Below are 19,953 nucleotides of genomic sequence, written 5' to 3' on the forward strand. Positions count from 1 at the left end.
GCCTCCCCATCCAGGGGACATGGTCAAATATGAGGCACCAGAGTTCATGTGAGAGTCATACCCCACTCTCCACTCAACTGTGGAGAACGTCCTGTCCATTGGCTAGATCTGGGTAGGGGTTCGATGTTTACTGCACGTATTGTCCTTGGCTGGTGCCATAATTTGAGGAGGACCCCAGGATCCAGATCTGCCTGTCATAAAGTTCCTCTTGTAGGTTTCCAGGCCCCTCTGGATCCATCTATTTCCTCATTCTCCCATGCTTCTCTCACCTAAAGTCTCTATAGAATGTCCTCCCCTCTGACCCACATTCCTGGTAAGTAAAGTTTTTTATGGAACATATCCCTTGGACTAGTGTCTTGATATAAGTCAGTACATACCATTTAACTCTATTAAACCAGCCAATCACTTTCCAAGAAGAAAATCTTGTGGATGGTAGAAGATAATTCTAATAATCTGGGTTCTCTCTCTCTCTCTCTCTCTCTCTCTCTCTCTCTCTCTCTCTCTCTCTCTCTCTCTCTCTCTCTCTCTCCGTCTGTCTTTCTGTCCCTGTTTGTCTCTGTCTGTCTTTCAATTTCTTTAGGACTCTGAAAAGCTATTAGTGACCTTAGCTGTCCCGAAATGGGAATCAAAATAACTAAGTTGTTAGGGATGAGAGCCTGACCAGGGTCACCAGGTTCCTTATATTTTGGTTCCTTAAGTGCTCTGTCTCTTTGTGTCCTGTGCCAATTAGTCTGTCATGGTATGTATCTCATGTGAAGAACACACTCATAAATCTATCTGGAAACCAGAACCTGGCATGGCCATTTGACTATGGAAAAAATCAACTTGATTTATGAGGTATTGTGACCCAAGGAGATGTTTTTTACTTTCTGCTCCACTGCCTGGCTTAACTGTGCTGGCCATGAAGTCAGCCTCACTGCCTCACAATTGTAGGATTCAGGGCTTGCCTCTAGCTGCAGATGGGTTTGGAAGGAAATGGTGAAGAAGAGGAAAAGTATCTCTTTAATTACTGATTATTTGAATATTAAATTATTCCTCATCAAAACAGCTAGATTCAGCAGTCTGTGGCTCTGGCTGCATTTTTCTGTTATGGCCTGGAGCCCTGCCCCATATGCACTCTGAGGAAACCCACGCTCACGTCCGTGTTCTGGGAAATCTTGTGAATCAGAGGCAGGCTGCCATTTCTAAAAAGGACACTATGACAAAGGCCCCACAATTCAGCTACTTTAGGGGAATTTGCTCTAGAGAGCACATCGAGTGAATTAGGATTCCTCTGAGATTACTTCCATGTACTTATTCCTTGCACTCTAAAAGGCATTTTGATGGAGGCAAATGCTTTGCTATGAGTTTCAGGACCCAAATGTATTTTGCATTCAAATGGCTTTCAAATGGCTGGTGAGAGTTCATCTGAAGTGGAGGAAACTTCTCTCACTCAGGTACCAAGTGGGCTATTACTGGTATGGCCCACCCAGGAATACTATTCTCAAAGGAAGTATATAGTAATCTGTGCTTCCCCAGTTTCTACAGAAAGTCCAACCCACGGCACACTAGAAACTCCTGGTCATAATCAAGGAGTAGGAGTAAAGTGGGAAGTGGAGAGAAAAATCCCCTAGAGCCAATAAATCTGGCTTTTTGCAAGGAGGCTATGCTAGACTATGCCAATTTATAAATATAAATGGCCATTATTGTGGATTAAATATGATCCACTCTCAATGCAGAAGGCTTGGTCCTTAGTCAGTGGTACAATTTAGGGAGGTCCTGGAACTGTCTGGTGATGGGACCTCCTTGGAAAAAGTAGGCCACTGTGGGGATGTCCTTGGGAGCTGTGTCATGCCCCAGCTCTCTTCTTATGCCAGTTTCTGGGTGACCATGAGGTATCCTACCTCTCCCATGCCTTTCTCACTATGATGAATTGAAACCTCTGAAACTGGAAGCAAAAATACTCCTCTTTTTCAGTTGTTAGTACACGTATTTTGCCTTTGCTGTGAAAAGATGCCTATAGGCACAGCAAATACAGATCTGTCCAAGCATGGAGCAGAGAGGGGGAAAAGGCTTCCAAGTAGCAGGGTTAACAGTGTCTATCTCAATAGACACAAGTGCATGGGAAAGGCATGGCTAGGCTTGGCAAAGGCACTCATTGAAACTAACCTTTTGACTGTAAGCTCCATGACAGCAGGCTCCGTATTTGAGATTTCCACACACACTACTGTGTATGAGGGCCTTAAAAACATGTGGCATAAGCAAGATGATTGAGACTTCCCAGCTGGCAAAGTGAGAATACTACCGGGTACTAGGGAAAATAATAGTTGTATATATTTCAGAAGGTAGTTGGTAGCAGGAGGGATGGCATTTGCTAATGCATGTGTATTCAACCTATTACCCGTCATCTGCCTCTCCATGATTTCAGTTAACAGCAATCAAGCATGGTTTTGAAATTTTAAATAGAAAATTCTACAAGTAATCAGTTCAAGAGTTTCAATAAGTGTGTGTGTGTGTGTGTGTGTGTGTGTGTGTGTGTGTGATATGTTGGTATTAATTGTCTTCTATTGTTGATTTCGCTTTCTTTTTCTTTTTTGGGGGGAGTGGGAGGTGGCACAGGGGTTCTCTGATTGAATCTGAAGCTCACTCATTCGGCAAGATCATCTGGCCAGTGAGCTCCACATTTGCTTCTATCCCATCGCATCCTTTCCAGCAACAGGGTTACAGCTATGTGCTACCATGTCCCATTCCTTCCTCAGGGCCTAGTGTTTTGGTCCCTTTAATAATTCCATTATGATGTATTGTTGTATTTTCCTGTTTTGTTTGTTGTTATTGCTAAAAGTTTTACCATGATTAATTTATCATAAAACCTTATAGGTATGTATGCCAAGGAAGGACCATAGTATATACAGGATTCAATACTATCTATGGTTTCAGGCATCCATTGGGGGCCACAGTGAAAATCTTTTGCAGATTAAAAAGGGACTTTTTATTCTAGTGTGTAGAATAGTTCCTGGTATAGAATAGTATTTCTTGACATGTTTACTAAATAGAAGTCCCTATATATAATTATTTGTGCTCTCACTTTCCTGCCCTGTACTTGGACAGATCTGTATTTGCTGGGCTATAAAAGTCTTTTCACTGATGATGCAAAATACTTGCACTTAGGGATAAGGTGTTTTGTTTAGTTTTTCTCACAGTTTCTGAGGTTTCAATCCATCATAATGAGGGAGGCATGGCAGAGCTCTGAAATAATGTACAACTAGCAGAGATAATGCCCAGAAAAGGGAAGACTCTCAGTTATAAAGGCTTCACGAATCAGAGACTTAGAATATCCTTGGTTTGAACAATCAAAATTTGGGGTGATGAGTTCATTTGTACCACTAGGGGCCTGCACTTCAGATAGTGTTTCCTTCCATAAATGACTCACAGACCTCATCACTGGCTGCCTTCATTCTTACTCTAAAGCTCCTGTTTACCCTCCTCCATGCCCTTAGGACCACTGATAAGGGGCTGGCCTCCATCATGTTTCTCAAATTTTAAAAAAAAAAGGAAAGAAATAAATAAACAAATAAACTCTCAAATAAATCATAGCTTTTAGTCAATCTGGGTGACTTAACCACAATTATGCCTAGGTCTTCAGAAGTCATAATTATCATCACACAAGCCAATGTCACCCCCTCAGGGAGCTGGAAGTAAGATTTGGGAGGATACATTTAAAGAGAATTTATGATGACCAAAATTTTCAACTTTGTACCTCCCTAGAGTGAATGCCCAGTAATAACGCCTAACAGCCTCCCACAAAACCCAAGTGGAGATTGGTACAACTTTTTGCTCCCTGTCTTGATCCTTAATGTCATCCTCCCAGGAAGGGGTAAGTCCCTCATATGACTCAAACAGAATGAAAGCTTGTTCGGAAAGCCTATATGCCCTGTGTCCACACACAAGGGGCCAGAGGCCAACCTCAGAAAAACCATCCACCATATTTAGGCATAGGGTCTTTTATTTGCCTGGAGCTTATGCACTGGTCTAAACTAGCTGGCCTATGAGCCCAATGGATTCCCCTGTCTCTGACTTCCAGCACTGAGATTCCAAGTACACATCTCATCCCTGACTCTTTTGCGTGGGTTCTGGGGATCAAACTCGGGTTCTTGTGAGTAGAAGGCAAGCACTTTATTGACTGAGCCATCTCCCCAGCCCCAGGAAGCTGAGATTTCTGAAGGCAGATAGCAAATTAGGCTCTTTTCATGATTGATACATATTGCAAACAGACCCCATCAGAGAAGGTGAAAGCTGTTAAAAGCTGATGGCTTTATTATTTTAAAAACCTTTGAATCACTCTGTTTAGTTTTTCCTCCATTAGATTTCATAGCAGTGGACACTTCTATGTTCTGTCTCAGATTACTTGCTTTTACACAATATACTTTTTATAGTAAATTAAGAAACATTTTATTCAATAGAATACTTTCTGTATTTCTAATGGGAGTATTTTTGCCCTAAGGGAATCTAATATTGTCAAAAGTTGTCTTCATGAATTGTGCTTAAAGCTAAATTAAAAAGAGCATTTGAAACTCAATTGCAAAATTATACAAATCAGAAGCCTTGAAGGAAAAATAGTCCCTGAGAGGAAAAGAAAGTCACTTGAACTTATCAAGGTTGGACTACTTGACAACTAGGAAAAAACAAAGTTTTCTTTCTCTTATTCAAAGGCTGAAATGAATTCAATGCAAAATTTGATGAATAGTGCAACAAAAGTGCACCTGACAAGATTTTGTGCTTACGTAAATACTGTGGGGGAGACAAAGAATGCAGAAAACCTACCACCTGTCCACTAGGACCCTTGATGCCATATCTGGGAAGAAACCAGGATGAAGAGCAGGCTGTATAATCCAGTCCAGGCTTGGGTTTCCGTGAACTCAAAAATCATTCTGATTCTGGAATTCTGGGCTGGGGCCCAAGAGGCTGAATGTCTAACAAGCTCCTAGGACTTCATAAGGACAGTTCTAGCTAAATATGACAAAGAGAATAGAGCTGAGCATCTTGATGGGTATGGAGATCAAGAAGAGCCAAGTCCCAGGAAAGAAAGGATGCTCAGTTATAAAGGGCTCATGTATATACACACATATACACATACATATACATATGTATACCTATGCCGGCAATAACAATTAGCGGTGCAGGGGGGAGGAGGTTATGAGGCTGAAAGGAAATGGAGGGAGTGTATGGGAAAGTTTGGTGGGAGAAAAAAGAAGAGAGAAATGTTGTAATTATATTGTAATCACAGCAAAATAAAATGAACGCCTCATGAGGAGCAAAAGAGAAGTTTGATGTGGATTAGAAGCATGGTCTACTTTAATTTAACTTGCTCCATGAATTTTTGACTGAATTGGTGAAATGTAAATGGATTCTGTTCCCACTTAACTAGGGAGGGACCTAATATTATGTGTGCATCATCATAGGGATATTAGGCAATATAATCATCCCTCACTACACACAGAGATTGGTTCCAGGATCACCCACTTAAATACCAAAATCTGCCCATGAGCCAGACCATTATGGGTAGGTGTAATAATGACACAGTACTTTCATTTACACATCCTTGTATGTACTTTAAATCATCTTAGATTACTTATAATACCTAATATGATACAAATGCTGTATATCATAAAGAAGTCATTACATGTAGTATATGTTACTACAGATGTGATTATAGTAAGTGTCACTACATAGTACATGTTAACAGCATAATAACTCTTTTTTCTGTGCTAGAAATTACATCGAGGGCTTCTTGCAAACTTGAAACATGTTCTACCACTAAGCTACACGCTTAACTCAAAATTTATTATGGATACCTTCAGTCTGCAACTAATGCAATGAATATGTTGCAAGCCTATAATATACTCTCTGTCCCCCTTGCCCACCCTCCCTCCTCTCTCCTCTCTCTCTCTCTCTCTCTCTCTCTCTCTCTCTCTCTCACACACACACACACACACACACACACGCACACGCACACGCACACGCACACACACACAGACACAGAAACAGACACACACTTTGAATGTTTTGCAACACAAATGCAGAAGTATTACCACAGGCCTTACTACCCAACAGAGACTAGTTATAATTAAATGAACTTCTGAACTCAAATAATATTTGGTGGGGAAATGTCTACCAGGAAAGATAGTTTTAATAAGCTGCATTTCAGGTTCATAATACACTTTCAAAAAGTTATGTGACTTGGGAAATTATAAAATAAAATCAAAGAGAGAAACAAAAACTACTTTAAAGACAGAAAGCTTTTGCTGTCTTCTCCCCCTCCCCCCTGTAATAGTGCCTCTGTTCAGCCCTTGGATATGAATTTGAAAGTGAATCTGTTTCTTTATGTTTATTAATGGGAAACTAACTTTTTTGCCTCCTCACACATATTTTAAAATGTTGAGTTAAGATTTTTAAGAATTTTGGTATGGAAAATTATTTTTCTAAATTATTAATTATCCTGTGGTGTTAACCACCCTACTCAAAAAGGGAAAAATTTATAATGGTTGAAAAACAGTGTTTTAGGCAGGAAGAGGGTTCAAGCAATAGCTGTGGTGCTATTTGCTTAGAGCTGGAAAGGGATTGTGGAAAATCAGGTTGCCAAGGCAGGTTGTGGCCAGATGGTAGGAAACCAACTGAATGCCTAGCTGAGCATCTGGATAGCCCTCTCTAGGTAAGCACATTTTTGACCCATCGACGAAATAAAATGTGAAAAGGGCTGTATTGAAATAATTGGTAGTTGGCCCTTGTTGATGCTTGCTGTGAGCCATTAACCCACTTGACAGCTTCTCAGGCAGTTCAAAGGGTGCTTCGATGGAGAAGGATGTCCAAGTTCAAGGTAAATGTTAGGATGGATTGCTGAAGAGAAAGTCCGACTCAGTCCCAGTGCTTTGGAACAAGTCCCCAAACCGCAGCTTTCTATTTCTCAGAGTGCCCAAATGTCTTACAGAATCAGCTGCACTCCAAGAGCCAAACTGCCTAATAGGTCCCCCTCCCCAGAGATGGTGGGCATCCGTATTTTTCTCATTAACTTATTCATGACACAAAGCATTATGCCTTGCTGAGAATGGTGGAAAATATTTCACTGAAGTCTTAAGTTGGAAAAAAATTAAGAGATTTTTATTCCCTCTTTATGACCCCAAGCCAGAGAAAAACTTTGTCACTCTGAATGTTTATGAGATGGGTAAGCCAGAAGAGCAGACGCAGCCAAATCCCTCTGACTCATTACTGAACTGGAGGAGTAGCATACTCAATTAGTAGGTAATATAATTTACCCAACCCCCAGGGAAGAGGGGGAAAGTGAAGTGGACATGAACAGTTTCAAAGTTATATATTTACTCAGGAGAGCAAGATAACTGTGTGAGTGAAGCCTGGTCTACACAGCCATCAGTCACTTCTGAGATCCAATAGGTCACTCGTTTGACCCTGCTGTCTATATAACTAAGATGAGTAATGTGTTAGCAATGTGGGAAGGCTCAGATCATAAAACCAAAGGGGAATAAATCAGCCATGATTGTCAGGATGTGGAAGACACAGAGATTTAGAGCTGGGATCCCACTGGGCTGGACACTGCTCTTCTTCCTTGAAGGCATCCATTTTTCTTCATTTGCTCAGGGTGGCTACAGTTTTCTGCAATATGAATACCAGCCTTGAACTGATTTTCATCTATTCCTCCTGAGGGCAAGGCTGTTAGGGGTGAGTACCATCCCTGTGAACATGGAGATGGGCTTGACTGTTGCCTTCTTTCTGTCTGTTTAGATTTTTAAAAATTGTTTTGGATATAAGCAAAAATCACAGAGGTTGTGTGTTAAACCTCTTGTCTTGGTCCATGCAAACCTCTTCTATCACCAACACCCTGCACTGCAGTGGGACATTTTTACTGTTGATAAATATACACTGACCACCACTGCCACCACCACAACCATCATCATCATCATCATCATCACTAAGACTCTGGAGAGATCTTGCACACTCTGTATGACTTGGCAAATGTATTACCACAATTGCAGCATTGTATGGAACAATTTCACTATCCTAAACCTCTCTGTGATCCACCTAGTCTGTTTTGATACCTGAACAATTCTGCTATTTCACTCTAACATCCTCATTCCTGATTTCCTCCACATAGTTCTTAGTTCATGGCTGTTTGCACACACTTTTTTGGGCCAAATGCTATGCAAAGCATAGGGAACTATCTTGTTCAAGGCCCAGGTTTACCCTCAACAGGTTTTCAGTACAGTCAGTGTAGGGAAATCTGAAAAATATTGAGTCCTATATTACTCCAGAATTCCCTACAAAAGAATGTACTGTAGAGGGTGGCAAGATGGTTCAATGGTTATAAGCACTTGCTGCTCTTGTAGTGGACCCAGGATCAGTTCCCAGAACCCACATGGTGGCTCAAAACCTTCTGTAACACTCATTATAGGATATCTGACTGCATGGGCACTAGGCACACATGTGGTATATATAAACTAATGCAGATATACATATACAAATAAAATAAAATAAACAATTAGTTTAAAAGCATATTATTGGCTATAAGATGGTATAAATTAACTTCAGGGCAAATTGAATCTCTTTTTCAGTCTGGACTGAATAAGTGGAAAATGGGAGAGAGGGAGGAATGGGAGGATACAAGGTATGGAATAACCATTGAGATGTAATATGAATAAATTAATAAAATAAAATTTAAAAAAATTCTTGACTACTATGTGGTATGGAAGAGAAGTAAATCGGGGTGGGGGAAATTAGTTTAGACAGTTCTTTTCCTTGTCATTCTTCAGGAGAGAATGATGTACGTCCTTTTACAATGGTCTCACAAAATCAGGGCTAGGCCATTATATGTGTAGCTTCACTTCTTCTTCAGAATATACATATGACAGGGAAATCAGATGGATCATGCTATCTAATATGGTGGAGCCAGTGTTCACTTCAGACAGAAATGCCAGTGTAGGATAAGAACAGCTGAATGTGAAACTTGAGTTTGGGTTTGGGATATATATTGCTCAGAGGAAGTGGCAATTGATTTTCATACTTAAAAATAAATGGAATATGCCTAGTACAAGATCCCTGAATAGGTACGTGTTTCCCAGGCAATCTTTTCCAGTTCCAGCTTAATGTGACCGAATAATAACAGGCACTGATGTTTGTCCTCCCTCTCACCGTGTGTTTTTTCTGTTCATTGTCCCATTTCCTCACCTCACAGAAAAGTATGTATCCTCTTAGATGAGCTCAAGTTCATTGTGTGATACATCACTAAAACAGGAAAAGAGGGACAACGGATGTCTGCCGTTGTGTGGATGACTGAATGCCATTGGCCCATACATATGTTTGTCTTCACAGTGCTTGCTATTGAGAGGTGGCAGATGAGATACAGAAGATATACCCAAGTAGAAGGTCCTTAGATCACTAAGACATGGCCCCAGCGAAGACTGGGATACTCTTGCCTGTCTCTCTGTCCCTCTTTCCTGGCTTCTCAAGTGACTGCTTGCTCTGACATGTGCTCTCACCACAGTCCTCCATCACCCTCATCAGAGGCCTAGTTAATGAGTCATATGATCATTTATTTTAATCTCTCAACCACGGGTTAAACAACCTTTTCCTAGATAAGTTATTTTCCTAGGTGTTTTGTTATAAAAGCAATACAAATGGAATCAAGGCTGACAAATACAGTGTGATAAGACCTTTGCATTTGGAGGTCTCTGAGAATAGAGATAAACTAAAACCCTCTAAGAATAGAGAAAACCTATTGTGTTGGTTTATACTGTCTGTTTAACAGGATCTAGAATCTCATTCCGTAGGAGACAGACCTCTGGGCATATCTGTGAAGGAGTTTCTGGGTTGGGCTCATTGGTGTTGGAAGTCCCACCCTAGTTGTGGGTGACGTCATTGCTTGGGCTGGAATCCTGGACTGAATAAAAAGGAGAAAGTAAGATGAGAGGTAGCACACATCTCTTTCTGTTTCCTGACAGTGGATGCAATGAAACCCGCTGCCTCAAGCTCCTGCCACCATGCATTGGCCTACATGGAGGGCAAATGCCCTCCTCTATTAGTAACTTTTGGCTAGTGTTTTGCCACAACATCACAGCAACCAGAAACATATGTAAAATACCCATCCTGTGGGAAAGGCTCCATTCAAGCCACAGATGAAAAGGACTGTGGTATGCCCCTACAAAGTTTCCACTTGCCCCAAAGACTCCCTCTCTTGGTCAGGCTGCTATGTTATAATCATTCCTGGGATAAGGAGAGGCCAGGAGGAGCAGGCAAGCTAAGAGGAAAGGATCTCCCAACAGTGTACAACAGGCAAACTGATGACTGTCAAAGGCTTAGGGGTTGTGTGGGCGTGCCTATATAATAGGTAGAGGGCTCCTTTATGAGGTAATAGGAGCATTCTGGGACCAGAGTGGTGGTTATACAAAATTGTAAAAATAAACCATACCTTTGTACAGTTAAAATGGTTAAATGGTAAATTTTGTTATCTGACTTTTGTCTTACTTAAAATAGTTTTCATTTAAAATGGGATGGCCTAAGTAGGATTGCTTATCTTACTATGTGTGTATTATAAGGGATTGTATGTTTCTGTTTTTTTTAATGATTTAATTAATTTATTCAGATTACATCTCAATTGTTATCCCATCACTTGTATCCTCCCATTCCTCCCTCCCTCCCACTTTCACCCTATTCCCCTCCCCTTGGTCTATGACCAAGGGGGATCTCCTCCCCCACTATATGGTCATAGGCTATCAAGTCTCATCCTGGTAGCCTGCTTATTCTTTCTTTGAGTGCCGTCAGGCCTCCCCATCAAAGGGAAGTGGTTAAATATGGGGCACCAGAGTTCATGCCCAAGTCAGTCCCCACTCTCCACATAACTGTGGAGAATGTCTTGTCCATTGGCTAGATCAGAGTAGGGGTTCAATGTTTATTGCTTGTATTGTCCTTGGTTGGTGCAGTAGTTTGAGCAAAACCCCCTGGACCCAGATCCACCTGTCATGATGTTCTTGTAGGTTTCTAGGACCCTCTGGATCCTTCTATTTCCCCATTCTCCTACATGTCTCTCACCTGTTTCTGGGCTTTTTTTTTACCATTTATTTGGATACATGTAAGAAAGAGAGAATGAAAGAGAGAGGAGAGGGAGATGGTATCTTATTTACTTTTCTATTCCTGTGAAGTGACACCATGACTAAAACAAGTTATAAAAGAAATCATTTAATTGGGAGCTGGCTTCCAGTTGCAGAGGGTGAGGCCATGATCATGGTAGAGAGCATGGCAGTAGGCAGGAACTGAGAGCTTGCACCCCTAGCTTCAAGTAGGAGGCAGAACTAACGGGGAATGGCATGGGCTTTTGAAATATCAAAGCTTATCCCCAGGGACATGTGTCTTTCAACAAGGCCACACCTCCTAATCCTTCCCAAAATAGTTCCACCAACTGAGGACCACAAATTCAAATAAATGAACCTATGGAGTTGCATTCTCATTCACACCACCACATATGGTTCTCTCCTCTGTTCATGTGGGTCCTGGGGATCAGACTCCTATCATCATTATTGGCCACAAGGGTCCCCACTTACTGAATCACTTTACTAGATCCAGATTACACCTTTCTTTTATATTAAATTAAGGTCTCAATAGTTAGCCTTGAGAGCAACAAGTGATCCTATTTTTTAATTTAGCATACACTTTTTATAAATGCACATAATAGATCTCTGAGAAATTAGGTGTTTTTTCAAAGCAAGTAAGAAATATAGAATTTCCTTTTTTTAAAACCATCTTAGGTTTTAATCAGAAATAAACTACTGAGTTATTTATATTTTTATTTTTTAATTTTTTATATATAATTTATATTATTACACATATAAACAATAAACTACCTATGGCAAGAAGAACCATGACACAATCAGGAATTATATAAATGTTACATTCTTAGTGTTTTGGCTATTTGTATTTGACAGCCTTGAAGAGAACTTCTTTCCTATCTTAGTGCATCTAAAATTCTGAATGTAAATCAATATCTATCATATCTCGTCACTATCAATTTAAAACATCTATCTAGACCTAAAAACATCTTAATCCCTTAACATCTAAGCTTCATTGTAAAACTAAGCTACCTGGTCTTCAATCCCATCAGAGACTTGAGAAGGAATAAACTTGATTACCTGAGTATACCGGGAGTGCAGGTTAGTAGCTTTCCAAATGAGAGGATGACAGAGACAGTTTGCTGCCTGAACAGTCACTCAACACTCTTTATAATGTTGGAGCATCACCTTCAGCCTTCTAGCCCAATATATCTGACAGACATACTTGTGAGGCAAGAACTATTGAGGACTTGCTTACTCTGTGTCGGTAGAGTTTGGCCCTCTCTACTCTGCCTGCATCCAAGCTTGCCTTTTTAAAGGCAGAATTCCATCTGTGACAGAAATGAGGACATTTTGCCAGGTGGCTGGTTTGTCACATTTGAAGCCATCTCCATAAGGAGGTTCTTTGATGCTCATCATCCTCTTTGAGGTAGGCTGGGTGTTGTCAGGAGTTAACCTGCCTCATTGTCAGTGAATCTTTAAAATAATAAAAAGCATTTTAAAATACCATATTCTGTATGTCTCTGAGGTTTTTGAAGACCTTATCTAACTATTTTACCTTATCTTCCTATAGAATCATATCTATCTGTTGTACCTAAGATGAATTTTTTGAGAGAAAAGTATGCAGATATGCTTGGAAATTTCCATTATTATGTTGCTTTTGTTGCAGACAACAGTGCATGTGTGTGATGCTTAGAATATGAATTTCTGTATCCTCATGAAAAACAAAGACAAAAAAACATTCAAGGCTACAAATAAAGTTCAGTGATAGAGCATTTACCTGATCCTAGGCTTTCTCCTTTGTCCCTCCTCCCACTCCTCCATACAAATATGACCAGTTAAGGTATAGGATGCTCAAGTTAAACACCATTTCTTGCGAAATGTTGGTAAGGCTGTATCTGGATTATTATTTAATTGGTGGGATCAGTAAGTAATTTCTCTTCCCCAATAAGAAGATCTTCCATTCCATTGAGAAGCTGAGTGGAATAAACTGTAGAGGACAGGACATTTGGCCATTTTCTGCATGTTATGTGTTAATTAATTGCACGTTATATGTTAAGCTGGTATATCTGTTTGCTTCTCACTTTGGACACAGATTTACACCTCAGTCCTACAAGATTTCAGACTTATGCTAGAACTACAACATAGGCTCTCCTAGGCCTCTAGCTTGTAGACTGCAGAGCATGAGGTTTCTCATCCTCCATAAGCATGTGAGCCAATTCCTTGTAACGGGGGATATAGACATCTATCTTATCTATGCATCAATCTGTCTGTCTGTCTTTCTGCCAACCTACTTATCAACTTTGCTACTCTTGGTTTGCTTCTCTTGGAGTACTCTAATACAATTGATACACAGTGCTACATTAACAGTCATACCCAGCCATTCAAAGCAAGTATTTTAAAATTGGTATACATATGAGTACTTGTCTGAACCTGTTTCTGTGGACCACATGCATGCATTACCTACAGACATTATATGAGGGTTGTCAGATCCCCTGGAACTGGAGTTATAGACAGTCATTAGCTACTATGTGACTGGTGGAAATCATGCCCAGGTTTTCTGGCCAAGCAGCCAGTACTCTTATCCACTGAGCCATCTCTTTAGCTCTTAAAATAAATTTTAACAAAATTAACTGTCTGGAAACAGACTTTCAAAGCACATTTTGACCAAGTGTTAAACCAAAATTTTCTAAAGATGAAAAAAAATATTCAATCATCTTTCTTTCACAAAGATAAATAAGATGGTGGGGTGCGGGTATTTCTTCAGTTAGTAATAATAAAAACTTTTTTTCCAAAGAGAATTTATTTCAGGCATGCAACATTGAGACATCAACTAATGTAATGGTTCCTATCAATAAACTAAAGCAGAAAATCACATGACTATGTCAACAGGTGCAGAAAAGCCATTTGACAAAATTCAATGCCCAGGCATGATTGCAACCTTTCATCTGGGGCTGGAGAGTGGCATAGTCGTAGAGAGTAGCTGTTGCTCTTACAGAGGAGAGAGATTTGGTACCTTGAATCCACATGGCAACTCACAAACATCTGGTGCTCCAATTCCAGGTAGTCTGACATCTTCTTCTGGCCTCTAAGGGCAACAGGCATGCATATGGTGCACAAAGACATATATCGAGGCAAAACACTCAAACACATCTTTTAACAGGCTAACAATCTGAGAATAGAAACACAATTTCCTCAACTTCACTTTTAAAATGTACAAAGAGAACAGCTACTAAAAGCATCCTTAACAGTGGGAAATTCAAAGCTCTCTTGCTGCGATCAGGAATAAAACAAGGAGGTGCCTCCTCACACTCATTTTCCGTATCACTCTGGAGGTCCTAGTTGATGAAATGTTAGAAGGGAAAAAATGAGAAAAAAACACAGAGGTGTAATGAATGATCTCAGAAATAAATAATTGATACATCAGATTTCATTAGAATGAAAAATCACTGCCTTACCAAGGATACTTCAAAAGAACAGGAAGAAAGGTCATAGACTGGGTGAAATTAAAAAAAAATACATGGCTTATAAAGTACAATTATCTAAATATCCAATGATTTTGCCAGGGGAGATGAGAACAAGGGTTTATTTAGACCAAATGGGGCACCAATGGTACCTCAGATAGGCCACTAAGGACAGATTAAAGAAATTATCCCACTCAAGTCAAGTTAGATAAAGTGATCAGTTAGATTTGCTTCTAGGACCATGAGTTTTCTTACAGCTTTGGCAAAATATAGGTAGCTACACAGAAGAGTCTCCCACGCCCCAGACACTGTTAACTGTTTATATATTCTCAAAGTGGGCAGGTACCACTACATATTCCCTTCCCCTCTGTTCTACAAATGATTGTTAGTGGATCAATCTTGTTAGAGTCTGTGTAAGAAATCACAGCTGCACTCATTTCAAGATGCCACTGGCCACATCACACTTACAGGACAGAGTTTTACAGTACTCTATTATTTCCTCTAGTTTTTACATGCTTTTCAGTCCCTCTTGAATGATGTCACCTGAGACTTAAAGAGGATGATGTAGATATATGGGTAGTTTCTTTTTATGTAGAGCTGAGCTTTTGCCAATATGACACAGCATTAATTACTTATTCTCAACACTGTGACCCATTATGAATCTTCAGAATACCACCCACTGCAAAAAGCTGTTTTACGCAAGACTGCCAGCAGCAATAGATCTATAGTTATAAATACTCAAAAAGAAATTTTAATGGCATATTTTTTAAAAAATATTTTATTAATTTATTTATGTTACATCTCAATTGTTATCCCATCCCTTGTATCTTCCCATTCCTCCCTCCCTCCAATTTTCCCCTTATTCCCCTCCACTATGACTGTGACTGAGGGGGTCCTCCTCCCCCTGTATATGCTCATAGGGTATCAAGTCTCTTCTTGGTAGCCTGCTATCCTTCCTCTGAGTGCCACCAGGCCTCCCCATCCAGGGGACGTGGTCAAATATGGGGCACCAGAGTTCGTGTGTAAGTCAGACCCCACTCTCCACTCAACTGTGGAGAGTGTCCTGTCCATTGGCTAGATCTGGGTCGGGGTTCAAAGTTTACTGCACGTATTGTCCTTGACTGGTGACATAGTTTGAGCAGGACCCCTGGGCCCAGATCCGCCTGTCATACTGTTCTTCTTGTAGGTTTCTAGGACCCTCTGGATCCTTCTATTTCCCCATTCTCCCATGCTTCTCTCACCTAGAGTCCCAAACAGGATGTCCTCCCCTCTGTCCCAGTTTCCTGGTAAGTGAAGACTGTCATGGGACATGCCCCTCGGGCTAGTGTCCAGATGTAAGTGAGTTTATACCATTTGAATCTTTCTGCTTGTGGGTTAAATCGCTCATTATGATCCTTTCTAGTTCCATCCATTTGTCCACAAATTTCGGGAATTCCTTGTTTTTAATAGCTGAGTAGTATTCCATAGTGTAAATGTACCACAGTTTCTTTATCCATTCTTCTACTGAGGGACACTTAGGCTGTTTCCAGGTTCTGGCTATTATGAATAAGGCTGCTATGAACATGGTTGAACAAACTTTCTTGTTGTGTTCTGGAGCATCTTCTCGGTATATTCCAAGGAGTGGAATAGCTGGGTCTTGAGGAAGCCTTATTTCCAGTTTTCTGAGTTAGCACCAAATAGATTTCCAAAGTGGCTGTACTAGTTTGTATTCCCACCAGCAATGAAGGAATGTTTTTCTCTCTCCACATATCCTATCCACTTAACAAACAAAACAATAGTGGTAGCTTACCTATTGGGGTCTATGATCTTCCCAGACACAGATTTTTTTTACTTAGTTTATAATACCCAAACCAGGGTGCAGCATGGATAGGATGCCCGATTTTTTTTATTTCTCTATACTCCTCGATCATTCTTCATGAGCTGTTTGGCTTTATTATCCTGGAGCACTGTTACAGGGGGGCTGCACACACACACACACACACACACACACACACACACACACACACACACACACACACAAACTTCTTCTGCTAGGTACAGCCTATATGTTCTGCTTAGCATTGCCTAGGGTTCAAGGAGAGCAGGACACCCATTTGCCTGACATTCTGACTTCAGTTCCTAGGTTGGCCCTGTGGCAGGCTGCTGCTTCTCCATTAACCATATCTACCAGCCAAAGGGCCACAGGCTGGAAGAGAAAATCTCCACCCTCAATGTACACAACATATTGTAGAGGGATAATTGCCTGTCACTAGGATAGGCTTAATGGAGCACGCACACCGCTCTAGCTCTACATCCATCTAACTGATGCTCATTGTCCCTGAGGTTCCAGGAGGCCACCAGGATCCTGGGTATACCTGGCCTTGGCATCCACCCAAGCCCAGAGATTTTGCCTATCATTTGGGGCCAATGGGTCCACAATTGAGTGTAGGGCTTCCACCTGCAATAAAACTTGGTTACTCTCTGTGGCTGAGGCAATTCTCATCACAAAGGATCATTTTCCTCCAGAGGAGAAGACAAAAATGGGGGTCATCTCTACCTCTTTGGTGAACTGGCTTTCAGGTTTGAAAGTCTATCTGAGGCCGACAAACAAAGCTGTTGGCACTCTGTCAGAGTTTTTCACTGGGAACTAGCCTGACACCAGTTTTGTCTCATTTGCTTTGCAATAACTGAGACCGCTCCCTTTATTTGTTGTTGTTGTTGTTGTTGTTGTTGTTGTTATTTTGTTTTCTCATTCCCTCTTGGTTGTGTTAACACTCCATAAAACCAAATTATATTTCAGTTTGTCATTCAATACTATCAGAAGCTTTTTTATTTCTTAAAGATCATGACCCACCAAGGGGCTCAGCAAAGTCATGGAAGCATCATGTCAGTTCTCAGGTCCCTAAAAAATTAACTTCCCTCTTTATTCCCTGGTGAACATAGTCTCACCTGGCCTGGTGAACTGGGCATCCCACACCAGCTCTCTCACTCCCAGTTCTCTCACTCACTATCATTTCCATGTAATTTTCTCCTCTTCACTACTAGGTTCTTCCTGTGGGTTCCAGGAAGGGATATTTTGCACAGGTCCAATCTTTAGTTATTATCTTTTCCTTATGCACTTCCCATGCCTAGAGACATAGCAAATAGTGGGCTGGAACGATGGTTTTGATGGTTAAAAGCATTTAGTCCTCTTTCAGAGGACTCACGTTCAGTTCCTACCATCCTATGACAAGTGGCTCACAACCACCTGTTACTCCAGCTCCCGGGAATCTAAGACATCTGGCCTCTATAGCTGCTTACACTCATATACACATTTACACATACAGACAGACAATTAAAAATAATAAAAATAAATTCTGAGAGAGTTATTATAAGGCTGGGATGTGACTCGGTGTTTAAGAGCACTTGTTGCTCTTGAAGAAGAACCAGGTCCGGTTTCCAGCATCCACAGGGTAGCTCACAACCATCCATAGCTACAGTTCCAGGGGATCATACGTCCTCTTCTAACCTCCACTGGTACCAAACACACACATAGTGCATGTACAAACATTCAAGCAAAACACTCATATATGTAAAATAGTCTAGAAAAGAGACTGTGGAAGCATATCTGCAACTCTCTCCATGTGCCAAATTACCCAGCAATCATTACCTGCTTACATACTCTGAAGTGGATGACACTACTGCCTCATACTCTCTCTCCATTCCATGAGAGAGTGTTAGCAGACCTGATCTTGTGACAGTTTCATGCAGGTAATCACAGCTTTCAAGACAATAATAGCTACATCATAACCAGATGGAAAAGTCCTACAATGCCAAACTAGACAAAGAGCTGTTAAAGCTCAATAACAAGAAAATTAAGACTATGATTAAATAATAAGAAAAGATACGAACAAATACCTTAACAAATAAGATACGCCAATACTCCATGAATGTATAAGAAAAATGCTCAACTTCATATATCATTTGAGAATTGCAAATTAACACAAAATGAGATGTCATTGCATATCAGTTAAAATGGCAGACATCCCAAGTGTGAACCACAATACCAAATGCAGCAGTGAATATTTTTATTGAGAATACAAAATGGTACAGCCACATTATACTAACTGTAGATATGTGTGATTTTACAGACATCTAGATCAGTTGTTTTCTATCTTCCTAATGCTGAGACCCTTTAAAACACTTCCTCATATTGTGATGACCAACAACCATAAAACTATCTTCATTACTACTTCATAACTGTAATTTTGCTACTGTTATGAATCATAATATAAATGTTTGATATTCAGGATATCTGATATGCAACCTTTGTGAAATAGTCCTTTGACTCCCAGATTGACAACCACGGATCTGGATTCAAATATATCACTCTGGTGTGGACTATCCACAGTACCGAGGCTGTCTGGAGGTGAGAGGTAGGAACAACAGGTATATGAGTTCAAAGCTAGTCAAAAAATGAGAGAAAAAAGAAAAAAGACAAGCAAAAATTAAACATTATTCTTAAAAAGTCTGCCCATGGTAGCTCAATGGTTCTTTCAGAGGACTAAATTCAGTTTCTAACACTATCATAATCACCTGCAATTCACAATCACCAGTCTTTCACTCTTCCTTCTAGAATCATCTGCCATAAGAAATCCTTACACCCAGGTACAATTTTTTATTTTTATTTTTCAATGTTGTTGTATCTGTAAATCTAAAAAGTAATTTATGAAACATAATAACTACAGACAAAAACTGAGGAAGTAATATCTCATTTTTATGTGCAAATCATCAGTAAAGTATTTAAGATGCTGTAGGTTTTAAGATAATTACACTATCCTGTATTTTATAATAAACCTGAAAGAGAATTGTTAACTGTTTTTTATTTATGTCTGTCACTCCTTTAGTTTTTTTTTAATATTTATATTCTATGCAATAAAGTAATCATGAATGTAATTTACAAATAAATAAATATGCATACATTTGGCATGGACACAAGATGTTTTGAGAAGGGCTCAAGTTCTACCAGAAGCAGAGCTGGGAGTAAGGGTTTCCTATGGCAGATGATTCTAGAAGGAAGAGTGAAGGGCTAGTGAGTATGAAAAGTCAGTGTTTTGTTGAGTTGGTTACCTCTGTAAGCAATTGGAAAGTGGCTAGATTACTCAAGATTATCTTATTGACAACCAAACATATCTCAAGAATATATCTTGAAAATATGAGAACTCGAAGCATTTATTTACTAACTCCCAATCTCCATTGGTATAGTATGGGCCCCGGAAGTGTTACCTCTGCCAATTGCCCCCACGTGCAGACTGCTCTGTGTGGAATAAGTTCCAGAAAGCAGACAGGAGCTGCTGATTCTCTGAGGTGGGACTTTATTAGTACATGTAGGAAATGTCTGTTTCAAGGGATGTGGTATAAAGCATTAAAGGTATTTACTATTA

Source organism: Acomys minous (assembly GCF_964271855.1).
Source record: "Acomys minous genome assembly, chromosome: 7".
Taxonomy (NCBI): domain Eukaryota; kingdom Metazoa; phylum Chordata; class Mammalia; order Rodentia; family Muridae; genus Acomys; species Acomys minous.